Raw genomic sequence first — 25,156 nt, 5'->3', positions numbered from 1 at the left:
ATAATTGACTAGAGTCTGCAACAGCAGTTTGTAATGCCTGTGGTAGTGCCTCGATAATAAGACATTTGGTAATTTGGTCATTTTGTTAGAATAGCTGGTGGGTTTAATAAATGCCTATTGAAACTGTTATTGAACTAATGTATCATTTATTCATCAAACACTGATTGAGTGCCAGCATCACAGTAGGTGCTGGTACTGCAGAGATGAATAACACAGTGTCCTGAACATTCTGAATACGAAAAAGACACTGTGTAATCTAGTACAGGAGGGATGGGGACAAATGGTTACTAAATGAATGCATTCCACAGAGATTTGAAGATTACCACCTACCTCTATATCTTTGGGAGCTTGTTCTTTTGTTTCAAGTTCAACAAATGCAAATCCGTTAGGGTTTCTTATAGATGTACAATGAAGGATGTTGGATTCAGCCAACATTCCCACATTTATCAGATACTCTCTGAATCTAAGTGTGATTAATATTCTTTTGAAGCACTCCTAAAATGTAGCTAGACATAAGGAAGAATGTTTTCAAGCAGTATATTCTTAAATCATTTGTAGTACAAATTGCCTTAACCGGGTACTTGGAGTATTAGACATTCACTCTGTCCCTTATGCTAGTTGACAACTAAATTACTGTCTAAAGTATGTCAACATGTATAACAACAACCATGTCTTTCCATGTGGAGTTCACAGTTTAAGTGGAAAATAGGTGATGATACTATGAGAGTAGAAAGAAAAGAGGCTTTAGCTTGTTGGAAGGAAAGGAGTTACCAGTGACTTCACAGAGGAAAAGATACTTAATTGAGTCTCGAAGGATTATTAGGTGTTTATCAGACAGACAAGGGACTGGAAGGGTTTATAGAGGAAAAGCAAGGAACTATATATAGCATGGGATTTTGAGAAAACTAAGTATTTAATGATGAGCTGGTGGAATCTATTGCCAGTAGAATATAGGTAATCTTATTCTATTTTTTTCCATTGATGCATTTCAAGAAACTTGAAGAGTGCCTAACTCACAGTAGTTGCTCAATAAATACTGTTAAATAAGGAGCAAGAAAGATTAGCAAGAAGGAGGCTAACAGTGAAGACGCAGTACTGAAACTAGAGATCAGAAAGGGGGATAGATTTCCAGGATAGGGTCTGGTGGTCATGGTTCAGGAGTCATTAGCATTTAGAGACTAAGATACAGGAGGATACTGAGTGCATCCATTTCCCTACCTCCTGGCAAACAACTCCACATCCAGTGCCAAGCCCCATGTCTGACACACATAAGAACTCAACAAATATTTGTTGAATGTAAAAATAAAATTTTTCCTCTCAAAGTGTGATCAGTACTTCTGACCCACTCAGAGAGAGGGAAAAAGGGAAAGAAGCCACAAATTGACGAATTTGTTTATGCCACAATTTTAATTTTCCTTTCTTCTTCTAGAGAAAGTTCAAAAAGAAATAAACCCATGCGTATATGGTCGATTAATTTTCAACAAAGGTGTGACGAGTATACAATGGGGAAAAGATAAGTCTCTTCAATAAATGGTGCTGGAGAAACTGTACCTCCACGTTCAAAAGAATGAAACTGAACCCCTGTCTTACACCATTCACAAAAATTAACTCAAAATGGATTAAAGCTGTAAACCATAAAACTCCTGAAGCCATACGAACTCCTAAAGAAAACATGGGGAAAATGTTCCTCGACATTGGTATTGGTAATTTCTTTTTGCATTTGACACCAAAAGCAAAGGCAACAAAAGCAAAAATAAACAAGTGGGAGTACATCAAACTAAAAAGCTTCTGCAGAGCAAAGAAAACCATCAATAAAATGAAAAGGCAGCCTATGGAACGAGAGGATGTACTTCCAAGCCACATATCCAATAGAGGTTAATATCTAAAATACACAAGGTACTCATATAACTCAAAAGCAAAAAATCCCAAATAACTCAATTTTAAAAATTGGCAAAGGATCTTAATAGACATTTTTCCAAAAAAGACATACAAATGGCCAACAGGTACATGAAAAGCTGATCAAAATGGCTAATCATGAGAGAAATGCAAATCAAAACCACAATGACATATCACCTCACATCTATAAGCTGGTCTATTATCAAAAAGAAAATAGATAAAAATGCTGATGAGGATATAGAGAAGAGGGAACACTTGTACACAGTTGGCAGGATTGTCAACCGGTACAGCCACTATGAAAAACAGTATGGAAGATCCTCAAGAAATTAAAAATAGAACTACGACATGATCCAGCAATCTCACTGCTGGGTACATATCCAAAGGAAATAAAAGCACTATCTCAAAGAGATATATACATTCCCTTGTTTATTGCAGCATTATTCACAACAGCCAAGGTGTGGAAACAACCTAAGTGCACATCAATGGATGAATCAGTGAAGAAAATGTGTTGTATATATATATATATATATATATACACAATGGAATATTATTCAGCCTTAACAGAAAAGGAAGTCTTGCCATTTGCAATAACATGGATGAACCTGGAGGGCATTATGCTGAATGAAATAAGCCAGACTACAGGGGTGGGAGAAATGGAGAGGGGTTTGTAAAAGGATTCAAACTTTTACTTAGAAGATGAATAAGGTCTGAAGACCTAATGTATAACATGGCGACTACAGTTAATTACACTTTACTGTATAACTGAAATTTGCTAAGAAAGTAGAACTTAAGTGTTCTCACACACATACACAAAAGGTAAATATGGGCTGTTAGGGATATGTTAATTAACTCGATGGAGGAATCCTTTCACAAGGTATACATATATCAATGCTGTGTACTCTAAATAAATTACAATTTTATCTGTCAATTATCTTTCAATAAAGCTGGAGGAAAGAGTAGAAACAAATCTTGCTGGCCTGGGGAATACTCATTCTGTGGCTACATCCCATAATTGTCCAAATATCGTAGAGGAGAGAAAGTTCCACATTCCTCTTTCACGATATTAGCCCCAGATCTTCTACCTAGGTGTGGCTTAGGAGGGCCGGGGTGCACTGGAGCCAGCCTGTATTGGGAATTTTGTTAGTCAGAGACTTTGCTAGCCAACTGTTAAATACAGCTATCCTTGAAATCAGCCATAATGGGAGTATTCACATGACAAAGATCAACAAACACTACAAAGCAGGGTTGCTTTTGTTTTCTGAGAGCTGATTCATACCACCTGAGTGGAAAATTGATTAGAAGCTGCACTTTCATAGAAAACCTACTGTTCTCCCTTTGAGTATATGCTTTTCTGGGCAACATGTGAAGAGTAGTAGTGAGGAACATGAAGAATTCCCAAAGCTATCCCTTGATCTCACGACTTCACTTGGTTGACCAGCTGAACCACTGGAACTCCACTGGGGATTGAATACCATTTTTCCCACAAAAGGAGATGCAAAGGGGATCCAAAGGGTAGACTCCTCAAATCTTCTTTAAGTATATACGGTTAAGTTGTAACACACAGGGTATTATATTACTGATGAAAATGTTCTAGGATCAATTGATCCAAGTCTGTAAAATTATAAAAACGGTGCTGTATCAACCAAAATTTGCTTTCCACTATGAATGAAGTTATGTTCTGCATTATGAATTGTGGTCCTGCACAGTGTTCAGTCCTGGAGAAGATGAAAGATGGTGTTACATGTCTTCCCAACTCCCACAGCTCCACTCTTAATCAGATAAGCCTTTCTAGCAATTATAAAAAGCTCTTCAGTTATAGCAAGAGTTTGTGAAACTCTTCGATGCTCTCAAATCTGCCTTCCATGTTGAGCATCACCCAGCCCTCCTGGATCCTCTCACGTTGCTACAACCCCCTTTCATGCTTAGCCACATTTCCTCAGTACTTTACAATCATTTTGTTCCGTATTTTTTGGCTCATCCCCAGGTAGAGAGAAAAGAGAAGCCAGCTGCAGAATGTGGCTTACTTAGAGGAATCCCTGCAGGAAAAATTGCCTTTGACTTTGAGGAAGCAAAGTATCCGTAGCAAGTTGTGTTATATGACTTTACGTATGACTGTTCATTGAGATCTAGGCATTAGACTTGCCAAGTTGAAGTCAGTTAGTCCTGGGTTTAGACCTGAGTGGACTCTGCCGTATCTCACCCTTGAGATCCTGACTGAGCTATTCAACCTTTCCCCTCCTCCCCTGGAGTATGGATATGAGAATAAATGCAGCATAGGCTTGTGAGTGTTGGCGAAACTAAACGGTGTATGCACAGTGCCTGGCATAAAATAAGAGCTTAATAAATGCTTTTTGGTGTATTTCTTAATGCCATAAATCCTTAGCTCAAGGGAAATGTATGCCACATACAGTGTGCTCTGAAGATTACAGTATAGAATGCTATGGTTATTTATGAAACAAGCATCACAATGTCTGTGTGACAGTGAAGGTCAACAATACAGTTACACAAACACTAATAACAACAGACACTAACAAAGACTTAACAGCACTTAACAATTTCCAGGAGCGATTCTAAGTGCTTTACCTATACTAACTCATTTAATCAACAAAAGAACCCTATGAAGTAGGAACTATCTTTACCATTTCCAATGTACACATCAAAGGAACTGAGGCAAAGTTTAACTTACCCAAGGTCACCCACCCAGAAAGCTGCAGAGCTGAGATTTAAACTCAGGGAGTTTAGAATCTTTGCCCCAAACCACTAAAGTATCTCACCCTTTACAATAAAGAAAACGTTTTTATGTACATTTTCTCACTGACTTCACGTAACCCTGGGAAATAAGCCACTTTAGAAATTCCCTGGCATTCTTCCCTTTGGGCTCTAGCTTGATTTGCTCTCCCTGAATCTTAGTCTCAGCTCTGCCCAGGGTTTACAGCATTCAGTTGTGCTGCCTTGAAGCTAGAGACTGAACTTCCTAGTTGATTGGCTTTCTAGAACTGTACAACACGTGGCCATCCCTGGAACAACAGCCTCTGCTGGCTTCCATGTGGTTGACAGCCTGGGTTTTAAGGCTCTTTTGGTAGCAAGTGAAACAAAAAACAACAAACAAATAACTGCATAAATGAGCTTAAGCAGAAAAACTAGGAAAGCTGGAATCTATGAAAAGGAGATAGGGATATTCCATGGAACCCAAAGAAAGGAAACACAGTCAGAAAAGATTAAAACCTAGAAACTGAGATCTGTCAGAAAAATCAAGTCCCAACATCCCTCAGTCCCTCCCTCTATGACATCATGCTCCAGCCCATGTTTTGTTTACATTTCCTTTATTTTTTTTCTACAAACTGGTTTTCTCTCCTTTTCTGGGTGTCTGACAAAAGATGGTCATCCTCTACCTCCAAAGTTCACGTGCTTCTTCATACGTGACTAGCAGAATCTGACTAACATCTCTGAATTCCAATTTTAAATCCTGAATTGGGAGAACATGTTTGACCTTTAGAGGGATCATGTGCCCACTCTTGGTTCTGTACCCATACGGAAGGGCAGTGCTGGGAAAATAGGGTCACGTAGTAAAATTCTGGTGGTCAAAGAATCTTTAGTCAAAGAATCTTCCACACCTGTTGGAAGACGGCATTTGTTAGAAAATAATGTAAGGTTTATTGGCTGGGCAGAAATCCAGGAAAAAATATACTATATAAGGGTCTGCCTGACTCAAATCTTCCTTCACTAAGGAATTAGTGACATTCCTCAGCTCTGTCCTCCTCTTTGCCATTAAGGTCCCAATGACTATGCTATTCACTGAGATTCTTGCAAATAGTTTTTTTTTATCATAGTAATGAAGAATCCTCTTCAACATAAAATTCTCTATCAGAACACAGCTCAATATGGGCAGTGTAACCTAACATACGCTGTAATAAATGGAGAACATTCTTAAAACTGTGAACTATGTTTTTCAAGATGTCAGGATGAAAGTTTAAAATGTTCTATTTTAAAATTCAAATTTTTCAAGTGCACATTTACTTATCACATGGAATCTTTGCCACTCTTAGAAAGAAAAAAAAACTGCAGATTCTAGCTTCAAATCAGAACATTTTTTATACTCAGCAAACATTCTCTGCTTTGCAGAAATATTACTGAGAGCAAGAGATGACTCTTTCTGCTGCTCAAAGCTGACTCTTTGCCAGGTGATTTTTAAAAGCCATTAGTTATATTCCAAAAGTACATATTTAAACATACTTTTTTTCCTTAAACAATCTCAGGATTACTTTTTTAAACCTTGAAGAACAGAGGGCTTGAAAAATAATTTAAAGCTGAGTGTAAAACGTGGGTTTCTACTCTGCTCTTCTTTCTGGTAGTGGGTTGGTGGGCTTAACATATGCAGGTATTAGACATCCCAGCTCTTCTCTTCCTTACTCTGAGACCTTGAGCAAGTGATTTCATCTCTCAGGGCCTCATTTTTAAATAAGGATAACTATGCCTAAGGACAAGGTAACGTGTAAGATTCTTACCAGAGTCCCTGCACTTACAGCATAGGTTCAGTAAATGTTTCTTCTCTATTTATCCAACCATTTCTCTTTCTGTCACTGAGCTCATTTTATTTTATGCTGGTCCATTTCATGGGAGGAGTTAATATCTTACTAACCTGAGATTTACATGACATTTTACTAATTGGCTCTTTACCCAGACATCTGCCATGTACCAGGTAACACAAGAGAAAAGAAGGTACAATTAAATTCTTTGTATCTATCTTGACCTATACATATTTCTGGTAAGAAATTGCTCCTATCATTTGTCTGAGGCCAAACACAAGGTAGTACATTATAGTAAGAAAGAGAGCTTAGATGATATGAGAGAACCTGTCAAGCTACCATTCTTCCTCTACCTCAAACTCTACCTCTACTGCCCCAAAGACTGTCAAGCTACCATCTCATAACTCTATGTCTATGTGGTCCCCAGATCAAAAATCATTGATGTGTGTTATGGCCCTGTTCACTTAAATTTGACTACTAGTGAGTCTTCCCAAGTTTTCTTGGTTCATTTGCTCGTTTTATTTTCTTTTTGTAATTACCAGTTCATGTCTCATCTATTATTATACTGTTCATTGAAAACCTTCCTTTCATTAATTTGTAAGAGACCTTAATTTTTTTAATATCTTTATTGGAGTATAATTGCTTTACAATGTTGTGTTAGTTTCTGCTGTACAACGAAATGAATCAGATATATGTATACATATATCTGCAAATCCCCTCCCTCTTGAGCCTCCCTCCCACCCTCTCCATCACACCCCTCTAGGTCGTCACAAAGCACCGAGCTGATCTCCCTGTGCTATGCAGCAGCTTCCCACTAGCCACCCATTTTACATTTGGTAGTGTATATATGTCACTGCTACTCTCTCACTTCGTCCCAGCTTCCCCTTCCCACACCCCCACCCCATGTCCTCAAGTCCGTTCTCTACGTCTGCATCTTTATTCCTGCCCTGCCACTAGGTTCTCAGTACCATTTTTTTAGATTCCATATATGTTCGTTAGCGTACGGTATTTGTTTTTCTCTTTCTGACTTACTTCACTCTCTATGACAGATTCTAGGTCCATCCACCTCACTACAAATAACTCAAATTCGTTTCTTTTTATGGCTGAGTAATATTCCATTGTATATATGTGCCACATCTTCTTTATCCATTCATCTGTCGATGGACATTTAGGTTGCTTCCATGTCCTGGTTATTGTAAATAGAGCTGCAATGAACACTGCAGTACATGTATCTTTTTGAATTGTGGTTTTCTTAGGGTATATGCCCAGTAGTGGGATTGCTGGGTCATATGGTAGTTCTAGTTTTAGTTTTTTAATGAACCTACATACCATTCTCCATAGTGGCTACAATAGACATTTCTCCAAAGAAGATATACAGATTGCCAACAAACACATGAAAAGATGCTCAACATCACTAATCTTTAGAGAAATGCAAATCAAAACCACAGTGAGGTATCACCTCACACCGGTCAGAATGGCCATCATCAAAAAATCTACAAACAATAAATGCTGGAGAGGGTGTGGAGAAAAGGGAACCTTCCTACACGGTTGGTGGGAATGTAAAGACACCTTCATTTATGATGCTGTCTACCAAATATGTCACAGTGTTCCCAGTTAATCATTTGATTCATGTATGTTCCTTATTATAAACATAGTGTTTAAAACTATAGATATTCAAAACCAGATATCTGGTCTCAAACTTTATGTGTTTTTTTAAATTTTCTATTCATTTCATCTTTAGAAAAATGTTATAGTTAAACAACTATCACAGATTACTGTAGGGTAGCTTAGGGCAGAAGAATTTATTGAATGAGATACAAGTAAACAAATTTGGGTTAATGAGCAAAATTCAACCCAAATGATGCCCAGAAGCAGAGAATCTGTCCCAAAGTGTAAATTTAGACTTAGTGACAAACAGGACTCAGTATTCAAAATTCTGAATCTGAGGCCACTTAGCACTCTGCCCTTTGCAATATGCTGCCCATGGTCTTTCAAATGAACAGGATTCAGATGTAGAGGGGTAGGGACCCTTTTACAAGGACTGGAACAAATGGTGAAGGCTTAATCAGAGCAGGAATAGATGCCAGAAGAAAGAGATTCATGGCCCTGAGCTGCTAGCCTAGGACACTTTTAATTGCCCTGTCTAGAGAATGGACTAGGTTTACTTTCAAGTTTCTTCCTGATAAACAGTGTGCCCAAGGTAATGCTGCAGTAATGCAGCCAATGAAAATCCCTGTAGCCACATCAGAATCCACTAATCATTGGGAGGAAAGGACCTCACATGTCCTGAGCACCTGTTACCTGACAGGCATCTTACCTTCCTTATCATATAATTTTCACAGTAACACTTTGTGATGCGACTCATTATTCCCACTTCACAAACTAGGAAAACAAGGCTCCCAGAGATTAACTGTTGTACTTAATGCTAAACAGCTAATAACTGGTGGGGGGAAAATGGGACTCAGGTCTGATCATCAAATATATTTTTCTATTTATTGTATCATAGAACTTCTTGTGTCCAAAGGCTCCCCAAAAAAGCCAAATTATTTTTAGTCAAAATACACCTCTCATTGTCTGGTGATAAGTATCATCTCTCTAGAACCCATGGCTTTCTTTCACTTGGAATGTCTGCACGTATTTGCAGCCAGAACACCCATCCATCTCTGAGATTGCTGTGGAAAGTCCCAGGACTGCCTAAAATAGGCTACAGTTCTTTGAGCTGAGCTAAAAATAAGAGTCAATCTCCTTGAGTGACTTGATCTCCCACTGTAACTGTTATTTCATTAGTGCAAAACACTGTATTGCCCTTTCCCTGACCTCCTTTGCAAAGAAGGAAATGTTTCTCTACACCAAGACTCCCAAGTCTAAAACAGAACTAATGAGGTCATATGGTCCAAACCCCTGCCTCGAGGCAATATGGTATATCCCCTTTAGGAGAGGGGCATAGTCAAAGAAATAAATGTGATTTAATTATAGGAATAGAGATGAATATATACAATAGCATAATAACAAAAATAACAATAGTGAACATTAACTGCATGCCTACTGTGTGCCAAACCACAACTCAATATCAAGCCTGAAAAAATTCTGTGCTTTCAGCCAAACTTAGGTAGGTTGTATTATCTTCCTTATATTAAATAAGAAGAAACAGAAGTGTGTAAGGATTAACTGAGTTCCCCAATATCTCGCAGCTAGCATAAATTACGCTAGGATTTGGCCTCAGATCTGTTTGATTTCAGTTCCATTGCTATTGTATGGAATTGGCAATGGATGAGGAGAAGAATGGAGAACAAAAAGGGAAAAGTTGGTTTCAAAGCAAAGTATTGAATTCAGTTGATTGATTTGGAGTATTTGGAGACGTCTAAGGACTGAGAAACCAGCAGTAAATGGTCGTGGGGAAACACAAGGAAGAATGACATGATCCAAGCGGGTATGCAGAGTGAGAAGAGTGGAGTACTGGGATGGAATCCTAGAGAAAAACTGAGATCTCGAGGTGAGATATAATGTAGACAATACTTTAAAAAAAAAAAAAGAGGGAAATATCCAGAGCATAACAACAGTAGTCAATATTCATTGAGCACATACTAGGTACAAGCATTCTTAATGCTTCAACTACAGTAATGTAGTTCTCACAACCACTTAGGAAACAGGTACTATTATAATTTTCCTTTTGCAAATGAGGACACTGAAACATAGTTATGTAACTAAGCCAAGGTCCTACAACTAGAGAGTAATAGAGCTAAGATTTGTACCCAATCTAGTATGAGAGCACGTGTTCCTTTTTTTCCCTAAAATCTTTTATGTTTTTTGGAAGAATAACCTATAGAGAAAAAGTTCACAAATCACAAGCATAAAATACAATAAATTTTCACAAATTGACACATTTATATAACCACCATTTGGTCAAAAAGTAGGTTACTGCCAGCAATCCAGAAGCCCCTTTCTCACCTACTTTGAATCACTATTCACTCTCCTCCCTGCTATGCAAAAATCATATGATTTCTAACACCATATATCACTTTTGAAATTTATATAAACTGAACTATATAGTTTATATCTTCTAGCCTTTTGTATTCAGCAGTCTTTTGTGAGATTTATCCACTTATTGCTTTAGCCATTATGAGTACATGCCATCTCTGTGGAGTTCCATTTTATGAACATAGCAAAATGCCTTCATCTACCCTACTGATGGACACTTGCACTGTTCCCATTTTGGATCTAACACAAATAGTTCAGTCACAAACATATTTCCCTATCTTTTGGTCCATATGTGCACACATATCTGTTGCATATATAACTAGGGGTAGGACTGCTAGATGACATGAGATATATGAATATATTCAAATTTACCAGATAATACCAAACAGGATTTTTAAAAGTGTAACTAAGTTATACATATATATTTGCAAATAATATATCTGATAAATTATGTTTATCCACAATATACAGAAAACTCTTACCACTCAAAAATAATCAGACAAACATTGCAAGTTTTTTAAAAGGTAAAATATATAAATAGGTACTTTACTAAAGATGTCATACAAATGGGTGTGAGCACATGGAAAGATACTAAACATCATTCTTCAATAAGAAATACAAATTAAAACCACAATAAAAATACTTCTGCATATCCACAAAAGAATGGCTATAATCAAAACACTGACAATACTAAGTGTTGACAGGAAGTGGAGAAATTGAAGCTCTCATACATTCCTGGTAAGAATGTAACATGGAACAGCCTCTTTGGAAAACAAATGGGCAGTTTCTTAAAAAGCTAACTTTAAAATGCATTTAATTGTATACTTGAAAAGGGTAAATTTTAGGATATATGAATTATAGCTCCACTTAGCTGTTTAAAAATTACTAAATGATCCAGCAATTCTATTCCTTCTACTCTTAGGTAACTACCCAACAGAAGTTAAAAGCCTATGTCCTCCCAAAGACTTGTACCCAAATGTGCATAGCAGTATTATCCATAATAGCCCCAAAATGAAAGAATCTAAACGTCCATCAGCTGGTGAATGAATAAACAAAATGTGGTAAAATCATACAGTGGAATATTATTCAGCAATAAAAGTAACAAACTACTGTTGTATTCTACAGCACAGATGTACATCAAAAACATTATGCTAAATGAAAGAACCTAGACTTACACAAAAAGACTATGTATTGTGTGATTCCATTTATATGAGATGCTCATAAAATGTAATTCTGTAGAGACAGAAAGCAGATGACTTGGGTTTGGAGTGGAGATCACCTACCACCACCAAGGCATCAGGGAAATGGAAATATTCTAAAACTGGATTGTGGTCATGGCTGTACTACTCAATAAGTTTGCAAAACAGCATTGAATTATACACTTACAATGGGTAATTTCATTAGTTGTAAATTATACCTCAATAAAACAAAACACAATAAATCAAAAAGTTATCTTCCACAAAGACTTCAGGACCCACAAACCCAAGTGGCATTAGTTGTTCCCCACAAACATGTCAAAAGCAGTACTTTTCCCATCAGGATTCCTATGCTTTCTTTATTAGCCTCTTCTCCCAATTAGAATGTGAGTGTGTTAAAGTCACAAATTTGTCTTACCATGTGTTTTAATGTATGTTTATGCATGTGTCTCCTCTTACAGTCTATAAGTACTCTGAGGAGAGTATAAGTATTCTAAACATCTACCACAGTACCTGGAAGAATGTACCTGTTCAATAAATGTTTACTGAAGAATGAGTGAACTGAATTAATAATACAGAAGAAAAGCAGAAATTTGGTATATCTGTATGACTTGTAATTAATAATACCTTTGCATCAAATCTTATGATTTGATTTTATAGAGTTCTCTGAGATACAAGAAAATTATATATGCATACACATATGCATGCACACACATGCACACACACACATATGCTTGGGTTTGTTTTGGGTTTTTTTTTTTTTTCTTACAGGTGAGGAAGAACAGGTATGTCTAAGAAAAAAGTTTATAAAGCTAGGAGTAAAGCTCAGAACTGAAACTCCCATTAAGTATTCTCCCACACTGAAGAAAATTAAATCATACTATTCAGGCTAAACAGAGGTGCATTCCTTGGAAAAGAAATTGGAGGAACTTTGAATAATCATCAAGTGCTTTTATTTGGCACTTTGTCAATACAGCCTACCATATATCATGCTTAAATGTTACTTCAAAAAGAAACGTGTGACTCCTCTTGCTGTAAACTCATACGTCTTATGGAAACTAAGATATTCACTCCTTCCTAACTCATATCTCCCACTCCACCATCAAAACTTATACTCGGACACAGATGCAAATACACATACAAATTCACACATATACAATAGGAGTTCTTAGATACATTAGTCACATGTTCATACACAGACATGTTCATACATGAATGCCATCTTAACCACACACACATCAATATTCATTCAGGTATATGAACACACATCGCACAACCCCAGGGGATGTTACTCACATCACAGACCATGCAAATGGTGTCTCCTATAGTTGTGCAGTACTCAACCTATACAGCTGAACATAGCAACCTTGTTCACTCACCCATTCAAAAATTCACAAACCTATGTTTTTTTCTCTCTAAAGTCACTTTTCACCAAGGATAGCAAATCAAAATGGAAAGAAAAATAAAAAGGGGAATTTTAAGAAGTGAGACAGTGACATAGACAAGTGAAATTAGAGAATAATATCAATAATATGAATTTCCCACAGCTTGCTGACCAAGACCATCATCAGATGGAGATAAATGAATATATTTTACACCTTCCAAATGCACAGCCAAACAGGCTGCAGCCAGAAACTATGACTGTTTTTCCCTCAAAAAATATAAAAATCAGATGACAAAGCCTGATCAGAACATGGGTACTCAATCAAAGCCATAGTTTTATAGTTGTCTAGTTTTAGCTATTGTCTGAAACTGCAAATTTTCCTATTCTTACTTCTAATCAAATATGAAAAACTGTAGAAAACCATTACATTTCAAATTACAGATTCTTTAAGTTAGTATTTACTTACAAGTTATGAAGGTCATAAACCTTAACCCGTGTTTGAAGCTTGACCTCTAAAAAGACTCTATTATGGTTATGTCAGAGGATCCCAGAATCAGATTGCCTGTACTGAATCTCATCACCATTATTTCCTAGTCATGTGATGTTGGGCAAGTATGTTAATAACTTTCATTTTACTTGCCTTATCTATAACATGAAAAATATAATATTATATATTTCATGGAGTTTGATGAGAATTAAATGAGTTAACATGTAGAAGTCTTAGAAATTTCCTGGCAGATACTAAGCGCTCAGTAGATGTTATCTGCGTTATTTAAAACATCTGTGACTAGCAATTTCAGATTTGCTGCTTGAGCTGAATTTCTCAGCCACACACACACCTGAATTTAAAGCCCACCTTTGCTACTTGGGAGCTGGGGAAATCTTGTACAAATAGACATCTCTGAGCCTAGGTTTCCTCATTTGTAAATGTGTCTAGTGGTGGAGGACTATGGTGGTGATAATGAAGGCTATAGTGCAAAGTAAATGTTCAAATGTCAACTCCCTGCTTCACCAGGCCATATTTAGAGCATTGCTGTTTCTGAAATTTCACTTTGCAAAAGGCCTCGGCACCTGTTACCCCAGGCACTCCTCACTAATAGCCATTCACATCATCATTGGGTCAAGAGTGTGTTTCATGACACCAGTGTTCTGTTGGTCCCCATGCCCCCAAATTTCTTCCCCCAGACCATTCATGTAATTCCCCAGATGCAAAACCTAAAAATAATGCATCTTCTCTCCAGGGAGATGCAAGCATTGCAAGAGGTAACATTTGTGAAAATTGTTTTACAGTCTCCACATACTTTAAATATAGATACTTTTAAAAAATAATTTCAAGTCCATCCCAGAAACTCAATTAGTGATTTACACAAATGATTTCATGGGATACTCATAGTAAGCCTGTGACACAGGTGTTATCCCCATTTTAGAAAAAAGTGAACTGAGTGTGAGAGAGATTAAATAGCTCAAGTTCATGCAACTGGTAAGAAGCAGAACTTGACTTTGAATCCCAAATGTTCTAAGCCCAAAATGTTTTCTGTAGTCTACAGCTAATTGATGGGTGTCAAAAAGTAGTAACTGGTATAATACCTCCAAAATATGTGGTGAAAGAATGAATATAAGTGAGTAAATAATTTAATGAAAGTCCACTGAGCAAAAGCTCAGGAAGCTGATAATACTATGGTGGCACAGAGGTTTGATAATCTTACATCCCACAATTTCTAGGAAAGACCAGAAGTTCAATCATTTGTTGAGATTTATCAATCTAAGAACAGTTCTGGTCAATAAACATATATGAAAAGCCTACCACATACCATGTACCATTTTAGGTAACAGAGCTATCATAAGGCTCTGAGGATTTCAGAGACTAGTTTGTCAAATCATCTGTTTGGATTTAATTTGCATAGAGAAAATGTAGACATTAAGCCTATAATGTAAAGGTAAAATCTATCTCTTAAGAGAGGCATTACAGAATGATGCCTAATAAGAATGAGACAAAGTCCCATTCTGGAGCTATTTTTGCAGATATTGCTTTTGTATAATCCTCTGGAGAGGCAGATGGGTCATACTAGTAGAGATCACTAGGGTATCTACAGGGCACTATTCATCAACATTGTTACCTTCATACTGGTACCAAAAAGAGACTCTTGGAGAGGAGATACTGCAGCTCTGGACGCGCAGGCTCAGCGGCCACGGCTCATGGGCCCAGCCGCTCCGCGGCATGTGCGATCCTCCCGGACCGGGGCACGAACCCGTATCCCCTGCATTGGCAAGCGGACTCTCAACCACCAGGGAAGCCCGATTTTCTGATTTTGAACTTAGCATCTCCAAAACAGGGCTGTTCATTTTTCAAAGTAATGTTGTTACTTGAAACAGTTTCTAAAATGGATCCAAGATTCTCTTTCCTGCTACTGACCTTGGAGACAGGTGGTGTTCCAAAAATATGTTAAATAAGAGAAGCTTCCTGAACTTAAGGGTATGACATTTGGGGCACTATGGGGATTTCGTAGTAGAAAGACTTAGATATTTGCGGGGGAGGGGGGTCAGTCTTACAGCTGGTTACCATTTGTAAAATAAACACATAGAATGAGAGAAACCAGAACTGAAAAGATGTGCTGTAGGGAGGAGAGAAAAAGTGCTAAGCTTAAGTTTTTTTTGTCAGAGGGCTCATCATAGAGAATTAGAAGTGGCTGAGGGAAATTCATTCCAACAATTTTCATCACCTTTTATAGATGAGGAACTGGAATCCAGGGGGATGATGAGATTTTCCCAGTCAGCTTAGAAATCCAACACAAGAAGGCTATTCTCCCAGCTTCTCTTCCAGTAAGCTACCCCATCACTTAGCTGCCTTCAGATGCCCCTCTCTTTAGCCATTTCTCTCGCCATTCTCACCCAAAGCCAGACAGGGAGATCATATGTGTGTGGAGGAAAGAGAAGGTATAGGGAAGGGTTCCTAGCTAGAGTTATAGCGCTTGTGAGAAAGTGAACAAGGTTAAATATTTTCTATGTTTCTGTTTGCTTGCTTATAGACCTAGTGTACACTCCTTGTGGGAAAAATTGTAAAAGTCGTCAAAACGGAAGGAAAAAATGAATCACTCAAGATTCTGCTATTGAGATACTGCTACACTTTATATTTCCTTCCAGTCTATCATTGCACCGTTCATAGTTTGTTGAATATTGAATATACAATTCTGTTTCCTATGCTTTTTGCTTAACATTCTATCAATTTCCCACATCATCAAAAGTTTTCCCATGCATAAATTTTAGTGGCAACACAATATTTCATTATAAATAGACACCACAGTCTGTCCAATAATTCTGGGCTTTAAGGTATTTCCAGTTATTAATTTGTGTACCAAAATGGTAATGAACATCTTGATGCCTAAATCTCAGAATGCATTTCCAAATGTTTCCTGATGGCTGATTCCTAGAAGTAAGAGTCTTATGTCAAACAGTAGATATGAACATTCTTAAAGTTCTTGGTAACTTTTTGGAAAGGGTTTATAAATGTATACTTTTTTCAGAAATGTCTGTGAAAAGGAGTTTTAATTCCTTCTTTCCATTTTCTTCCTGCTTTTCCCAACCCCACCTCCTGGCAAAACAAGTTCCAAAGACATTGAATTGCATATACAAACCAACTTGGTGAAACTGTGTAAAATTATAATTAAACCCTCTACTTAAGTATACATTCATTTTCCTGCCTATGCGATGGAAGTAAGGAGGCAAATAATAACTTAAAAGAAAAAAATAGTTTATCTTTTCAGAAATACCCAAATGCTCTAGCTCTGAGCTTTCTGACGTGGGAGTCACTAGCTACACTGTTCACTGGAAATGTGGCTGGTCCAAAGTGAGATGTGCTGTACTGGCCTGGCCAAAAGTTCGTTCAGGTTTTTCCGCAAAGAGTTAAGGAAAAACACGAAGGAACTTTTAGGCCAACCCAATATAAAATACACACCAGATTTTGATGACTCACTGCAAAAAAACAAAAACAAAAATTAAAATATCTCAACATTTTATATTGATTATATGTGGAAATGATAATATTTTGAATATATTAGGTTAAGTAAAATATATAATTAAAATGAATTCCATCTGTTTGTTTTTACCTTTTTAATGTGGCTACTAGAAAATTCAAAATTACCCAGTTGGCTCTCACTATATAACCATTAGATGTGGCTGCTACAGCTAGTTCCCAGATTTATCCATGGATATACATGGCTAATACTTATTCTGTTTCACCTCAATGACTTAATGAATTCAGAAAATTGGAAATCTGGAACCAATGTTTCCTACTTTCTCGTACATTCCTCATAGGGTTAAGTATGTATAGTCTCTTTTGTTTTCCTTAATTTCCTTCTCTTCCTTGTGCCAGCCTATATTCTTTAAACTAAACTGTTACCATGAGAATTTACCCAGTAAGTCATTTCCTTCTCTCCATTCATGCACTTAATAAGAAACTATTGACTGTTCACCTATAGTATAAGCACTGTGCTTTCTAGGCCCGGGAGTACAAAGATTACTAAGACAATATTCTTGTCTTCATGAAGTACACAGTCTAGTAAGAAAGACAGACCACAAGATAATCATAGTCTAGCGAGATAACTTCCAAAATAGAGCTAGGTTCAAGATGCTGTGGAAGGACAAAAAGCAAGGACTCGCTCTCTCCAGGTGTGAGGTGGCGTAGGGGAGTGATGAGGGCAGGTGTCACCCAGGTGACAGCTGATCTGGACCTTAAAGTAGAAGTCTGGAAGCTGGAGTTTCCCAAAGCAGAGAGAATACCTTGGGATACCCACCAATGTGTGAAGGAGCCCAGCTGAGAATCCACTGCTGAAGGTCACAGGCAAGGAGGGGGCAGTTGTTAATGCTGAGATCATGTTACGAAATATGCCATAGAGTTTAGTCTGTATTTCCTGCAGAGAGGATGGGAAGCTACTTGAGCTATTAATTTGGGGATTTATATATTCAGACATGAGGTTTAGAAAGATCCTTCTTACATCATGAACTGGAGGGCAGAAATGCAGGAGTTGAGCGACGTTAAGACCCAATGTTGGTTTCCTTGCCTGGAAGGTTTCAAATACGCCTTCTCATTCTCCAGGAGTCAGTGGAAGCATCACTTCCTCTGGGAAAGCTTTCCTGGTGGGCCTAATTAGAGTTGGTAATCCATTCTTTGTTCTCCATCCACTGCTATTTTCTGCAACTGTCCTCGGCAGGAGGTATCCCACTGTAGATCTCTACGCATGTTGCCCACCAGTCTTTCAGTTCCTCCTGAGTTCACTGTCTGGCACAATGTTTGGTTTAATTGTCACTTCCTCTGAGAAACCTCCTCTGACCACCCTTTCATTTTTATTCTCTATAACTGCACCTTTTTAGTTTCCTCCAAAGCACTTAATGCAATTCATAATTTTACATCCATGCCTTTACATTTGCATTGTCTCTTTTCTCCAATATCCTGTATGATTCCCATTGGAGAAACATTCCTGTTACATTCACCAATACATCCACAGTCTGAACATTTAACAGACACTCAATAAATGTGTGTTGAGTAAATGAATGAATGGACAGAATGAGTGATAAACTATGGTTTTTGGGATTTGGTTTTGTTTTGTTGGGCTGCACTGTGCGGCTTGTGGGATCTTAGCTCCCCGACCAGGGATTGAACCCATGCCCTCAGCAGTGAAAGCACAGAGTCCTAACCCCTGGACCACCAAGGAATCCCAAACTATGGGGTTTTTAATAAATGTTTATTGAAAACATGAGTTGGTTTATGGATAAGTGAATGAATGACCTATTCCAAGAAATAAATGTTGATAGACTGGTATTGATATTTTATTCTACTCAGAGCCTGGTACACTAGCTCTCCAGCAATTAATCCCATAATCTATGCTAAGTAGTATTTCCAAGATAGGAGTACATACATTGGTGATGTTGACAGAAATCTCCCAGTGATTCATTCTACCAGGTGTGTTAGAATTACAGAGTTATTGAATATTGAAGGTGATAATAACTCTTCTCCCCAAGTTGTCCATGGTTCATTGAAGATAGGCTTGTCTACAAAGTGCACTAAACTGTGAAGCAGTGAGCTGAGGTAGCACAGGGTCATAAGGGAACACTGTGGAGGGACCGCTAACCCATTGTTGTGATCAGGGGAGGCCAAGTCCTGAGCTGCTTCCTGAGGAAAGAATAGGAGTTACTCTGTTGAGGTGCCTGGGTGGTGGCACCAGGAAGGCAGAGGTAAGAGTGTAGACACCTAGGAGGAACAGAGACTGCAGCAGCCACAGCCTCCTGGGTCCATTCAAAAGGAAACCCCAGCCTCTTGCCTTCTTCTTCCCCTTTGCTGTTTCTCCTTTCTGACCAACTTGTACCTTCTCCTTTTTATTCTGAAAAAGTTATTACTTCCTCTTGTCCTCACTGTTCTTATTTTTTGTCCTCTTAGTTTCTTTCTTTTTTTAAATTATTTTTGGCTGCGTTGGGTCTTCGTTGCTGCATGTGGGCTTTCTCTAGCTGCGGTGAGCAGGGGCTACTCTTCGTTGCGGTGCGCAGGCTTCTCATCGCGGTGGCTTCTCTTGTTGAGCATGGGCTCTAGGCGTGTGGGCTTCAGTAGTTGTGGCATGCAGGCTCAGTACTTGTGGCGCACAGGCTCAGTAGTTGTGGCTCATGGGCTCTAGAGCGCAGGCTCAGTAGTTATGGCACATGGGCTTAGCTGCTCCGTGGCATGTGGGATCTTCCCGGACCAGGGCCCAAACCTGTGTGCCCTGCACTGGCAGGTGGATTCTTAACCACTGCACCACCAGGGAAGCCCCTCACTGTTTCTTGATATCTCTGTTCTCCCCAGGTAGCCTGGGAAAGGGCACAGAGCAATGACAGGCAGCTCTTGTCTACACACTAAGAAACGTTCCTGCATTTCTAAAGAGACAAGTAAGATGTGGAGCAGAGACTAGGAAAGGCAGTAGAGATAGTCCATAACCACAGGTCTGCCATGCCTTTGACCCATGGACATTCCTGAAGTCTGTTGGGGCCAAAAGAACCATAGGCACAGAAATGACATCAGCTTTTTCTAGCTTGTCCCTCAAGCTGAAACAAATCCTTCTACTTACACAGTCCTGTAACAAGTCTTAGTTCTATTTTCCCAAAGGCAGCATTACCATCAGGCTTTAAATTATGACTCTGGTCCTTGCTTGCCAAAGAGACCAAAGTGAAGGAAAAGTCAAACCATGCACTAGCCACTCACAGTATGTGTTTTCTAAGAGCAGTGATTGTCACTCTCTCCAGCATGCATTCAGCTTTCAGTGAGAACCTCTAAAGTGCCTGATACCATACTAGTGCTGTGGGCATGAGCTGACATAGTAATGAGGGAAACTGCCCGATGTTACAACACACCAAGGCTCTGAATCAAGTTTCTCCTCACTCAGAGGAAGACAAGGTAATTATTAAATGACTAGCTTAACAGGTGCTTCTATATTTATTTATTTTCTTACCTAATTTTTTATAACAACCACAATGTAAAGTAGGTATTGTAGTCCCGTATCTGATGCTCAGAGGAATAAGGACATTTTTCCTATGTCATACAGCTGGTAAGTGACCCAGGTCTGTCTGCCCCCAAAGCTGTTGTTCTCTGTGCTATAGTTCTGAGCTGCTCTCAATGTGATCCTTGGACCCTGTCCATACAACTTTGGAAAAGTTGCTTAATCTCTCCATACCTCAGTTTCCACTTCTGAAAAATGGGGATAAGAACATCACCTACATCACTGAGCTGTTGAGATAATTGTATGAGTTAATGTATAACAGTGCCTCGCCTGTAGTAAGAATCTTAAACGAGTTAGCTTTCACTGCTAAGGAAGATAGAGCACTACAAATACAACTATACAAAGGCAAGGAACTGCATGACATACTCAGGTAAGAAAAAGTCACTTGATGTGACTGGATCCCTATGTCGAGAGGTGACAAAAGAGCATGAAAAGAAAAGTGGATTTGGGCCAGACCGCATAGAGTCTTCAGCTGGTTGGTGCCCACAGGATATTAAATAATCAATCAAGCACTGAAAGAGACTGTGTTCACCTTCAATTGCCCAGAATTGTGCAGAATTCTGTAGAAAAATGATACAATTATTAGACGCAATTCTCATATTAATATAGAGGACAAGTTGGCCAAACTGTGTGATGTAAGCAGCCAACCCAGGAATGAGTGTATAATTCAAGAAATGACTTACACAAACGAAACAAAAACAAATCCTAGAATGTCATCACAATACTAGTTACAAAAATCAATAATGGGGATGAGGGGAAGATGGCAGAAGAGTAAAAGTAAGATCACCTTCCTCGCCACAGATACACCAGAAATACATATACATGTGGAACAACTCCTACAGAACACCTACTGAACGCTGGCAGAAGACCTGAGACCTCCCAAAAGGCAAGAAACGGATAAGTGACCTGGAAGATAAAATAGTGGAAATAACTACTGCAGAGCAGAATAAAGAAGAAAGAATGTAAAGAACTGAGGACAGGCTCAGAGACCTCTGGGACAACATTAAATGCACCAACATTCGAATTATAGGGGTTCCAGAAGAAGAAGAGAAAAATAAAGGGACTGAGAAAATATTTGAAGAGATTATAGCTAAAAACTTCCCTAATATAGGAAAGGAAATAGTTAATCAAGTCCAGGAAGCCCAGAGAGTCCCATACAGGATAAATCCAAGGAGAAACACGCCAAGAGACATATTAATCAAACTGTCAAAAATTAAATACAAAGAAAACATATTAAAAGCAGCAAGGGAAAAACAACAAATAACACACAAGGGAATCCCCATAAGGTTAACAGCTGATCTTTCAGCAGAAACTCTGCAAGCTAGAAGGGACTGGCAGGACATATTTAAAGTGATGAAGGAGAAAAACCTACAACCAAGATTACTCTACCCAGCAAGGATCTCATTCAGATTTGACTGAGAAATTAAAACCTTTACAGACAAGCAAAAGCTGAGAGAGTTCAGCACCACCAAACCAGCTTTACAACAAACACTAAAGGATCTTCTCTAGGCAAGAAACACAAGAGAAGGAAAAGACCTACAATAACAAACCCAAAACAATTAAGAAAATGGGAATAGGAACATACATATCGATAATTACCTTAAATATAAATGGACTAAATGCTCCCACCAAAAGACACAGACTGGCTGAATGGATACAAAATCAAGACCCATATATATGCTGTCTACAAGAGACCCACTTCAGACCTAGAGACACATACAGGCTGAAAGTAAGGGGATGGAAAAAGACATTCCATGAAAATGGAAACCAAAAGAAAGCTGGAGAAGCAACACTCATATCAGACAAAATAGACTTTAAGATAAAGACTATTAGAAGAGACAAAGAAGGATACTACATAATGACCAAGGGATCGATCCAAGAAAAGTTATAACAATTGTAAATATTTATGCACCCAACCTAGGAGCACCTCAATACATAAGGCAAATACTAACAGCCATAAAAGGGGAAATCGACAGTAACACATTCATAGTAGGGGACTTTAACAACCTACTTTCACCAATGGACAGATCATCCAAAATGAAAATAAATAAGGAAACACAAGCTTTAAATGATACATTAAACAAGATGGACTTAATTGATATTTATAGGACATTCTATCCAAAAATAACAGAATACACATTTTTCTCAAGTGCTCATGGAACATTCTCCATGATAGATCATATCTTGGGTCACAAATCAAGTCTTGGTAAATTTAAGAAAATTGAAATTGTATCAAGTATCTTTTCCGACCACAACGCTATGAGACTAGATATCAATTACAGGAAAAGGTCTGTGAAAAATACAAACACATGGAGGCTAAAAAATACACTACTTAAGAACAAAGTGATCACTGAAGAAATCAAAGAGAAAATAAAAAAATACCTAGAAACAAATGACAATGGAGACACGATGACCCAAAATCTATGGGATGCAGCAAAAGCAGTTCTAAGAGGGAAGTTTATAGCAATACAATCCTACCTTAAGAAACAGGAAAAATCTCGAATAAACAACCTAAACTTGCACCTAAAGCAATTAGAGAAAGAAGAACAAAAAAACCCCAAAGTTAGCAGAAGGAAAGACATCATAAAAATCAGATCAGAAATAAATGAAAAAGAAATGAAGGCAACGATAGCAAAGATCCATAAAACTAAAAGCTGGTTCTTTGAGAAGATAATCAAAATTGATAAGCCATTAGCCAGACACCTCAAGAAAAAAAGGGAGAAGACTCAAATCAATAGAATTAGAAATGAAAAAGGAGAAGTAACAACTGACACTGCAGAAATACTAAAGATCATAAGAGATTATTACAAGGGACTCTATGCAAATAAAATGGACAACCTGGAAGAAATGGACAAATCCTTAGAAAGGCACAACCTGCCAAGACTGAATCAGGAAGAAATAGAAAATATGAACAGACCAATCACAAGCACTGAAATTGAAACTGTGATAAAAATCTTCCAACAAACAAAAGCCCAGGACCAGATGGCTTCACAGGCGAATTCTATCAAACATTTAGAGAAGAGCTAATACCTATCATTCTCAAACTCATCCAAAATATAGCAGAGGGAGGAACACTCCCAAGCTTATTCTACAAGGCCACCATCACCCTGATACCAAAACCAGACAAGGATGTCACAAAGAAAGAAAACTACAGGCCAATATCACTGATGAACATAGATGCAAATATCTTCAACAAAACACTAGCAAACAGAATCCAACAGCACATTAAAATGATCATACGCCATGATCAAGTGGGGTTTATCCCAGGAATGCAAGGATTCTTCAATATACGCAAATCAATAAACGTGATACACCCTATTAACAAACTGATGGAGAAAAACCATATGATCATCTCAATAGATGCAGAGAAAGCTTTCAACAAAATTCAACACCGATTTATGATAAAATCCCTGCAGAAAGTAGGCATAGAGGGAACTTTCCTCAACATAATAAAGGCCATATATGACAAAACCACAGCCAACATCGTCCTCAATGGTGAAAAACTGAAAGCATTTCCACTAAGATCAGGAACAAGACAAGGTTGCCCACTCTCACCACTCTTATTCAACATAGTTTTGGAAGTTTTAGCCACAGCAATCAGAGAAAGAAATAAAAGGAATCCAAATCGGAAAAGAAGAAGTAAAGCTGTCACTGTTTGCAGATGACATGATACTATACATAGAGAATCCTAAAGATGCTACCAGAAAACTACTAGAGCTAATCAATGAATTTGGTAAAGTAGCAGGATACAAAATTAATGCACAGAAATCTCTTGCATTCCTATACACTAAGGATCAAAAATCTGAAAGTGAAATCAAGAAAACACTCCCATTTACCACTGCAACAAAAAGAATAAAATATCTAGGAATAAACCTACCAAAGGAGACAAAAGACCTGTATGCAGAAAATTATAAGACACTGATGAAAGAAATTAAAGATGATACAAATAGATGGAGAGATACACCATGTTCTTGGATTGGAAGAATCAACATTGTGAAAATGACTCTACTACCCAAAGCAATCTACAGATTCAATGCAATCCCTATCAAACTACCACTGGCATTTTTCACAGAACTAAAACAAAAAATTTCACAATTTGTATGGAAACACAAAAGACCCCGAATAGCCAAAGCAATCTTGAGAACGAAAACTGGAGCTGGAGGAATCAGGCTCCCTGACTTCAGACTATATTACAAAGCTACAGTAATCAAGACAGTATGGTACTGGCACAAAAACAGAAACATAGACCAATGGAACAGGATAGAAAGCCCAGAGATAAACCCACGCACATATGGTCACCTTATCTTTGATAAAGGACGCAGGAATGTACAGTGGAGAAAGGGCAGCCTCTTCAATAAGTGGTGCTGGGAAAACTGGACAGGTACATGTAAAACTACGAGATTAGATCATTCCCTAACACCATACACAAAAATAAGCTCCAAATGGATTAAAGACCTAAATGTAAGGCCAGACACTATAAAACTCTTAGAGGAAAACATAGGCAGAACACTCTGTGATATAAATCACAGCAAGATCCTTTTTGACCCACCTCCTAGAGAAATGGAAATAAAAACAAAAATAAACAAATGGGACCTAATGAAACTTCAAAGCTTTTGCACAGCAAAGGAAACCATAAACAAGACCAAAAGACAACCT

This window comes from Grampus griseus (assembly GCF_964374135.1).
Source record: "Grampus griseus genome assembly, chromosome: 17".
NCBI classification, from domain to species: Eukaryota; Metazoa; Chordata; class Mammalia; order Artiodactyla; family Delphinidae; genus Grampus; species Grampus griseus.
Note: the sequence above shows the minus strand (reverse complement) of the source record.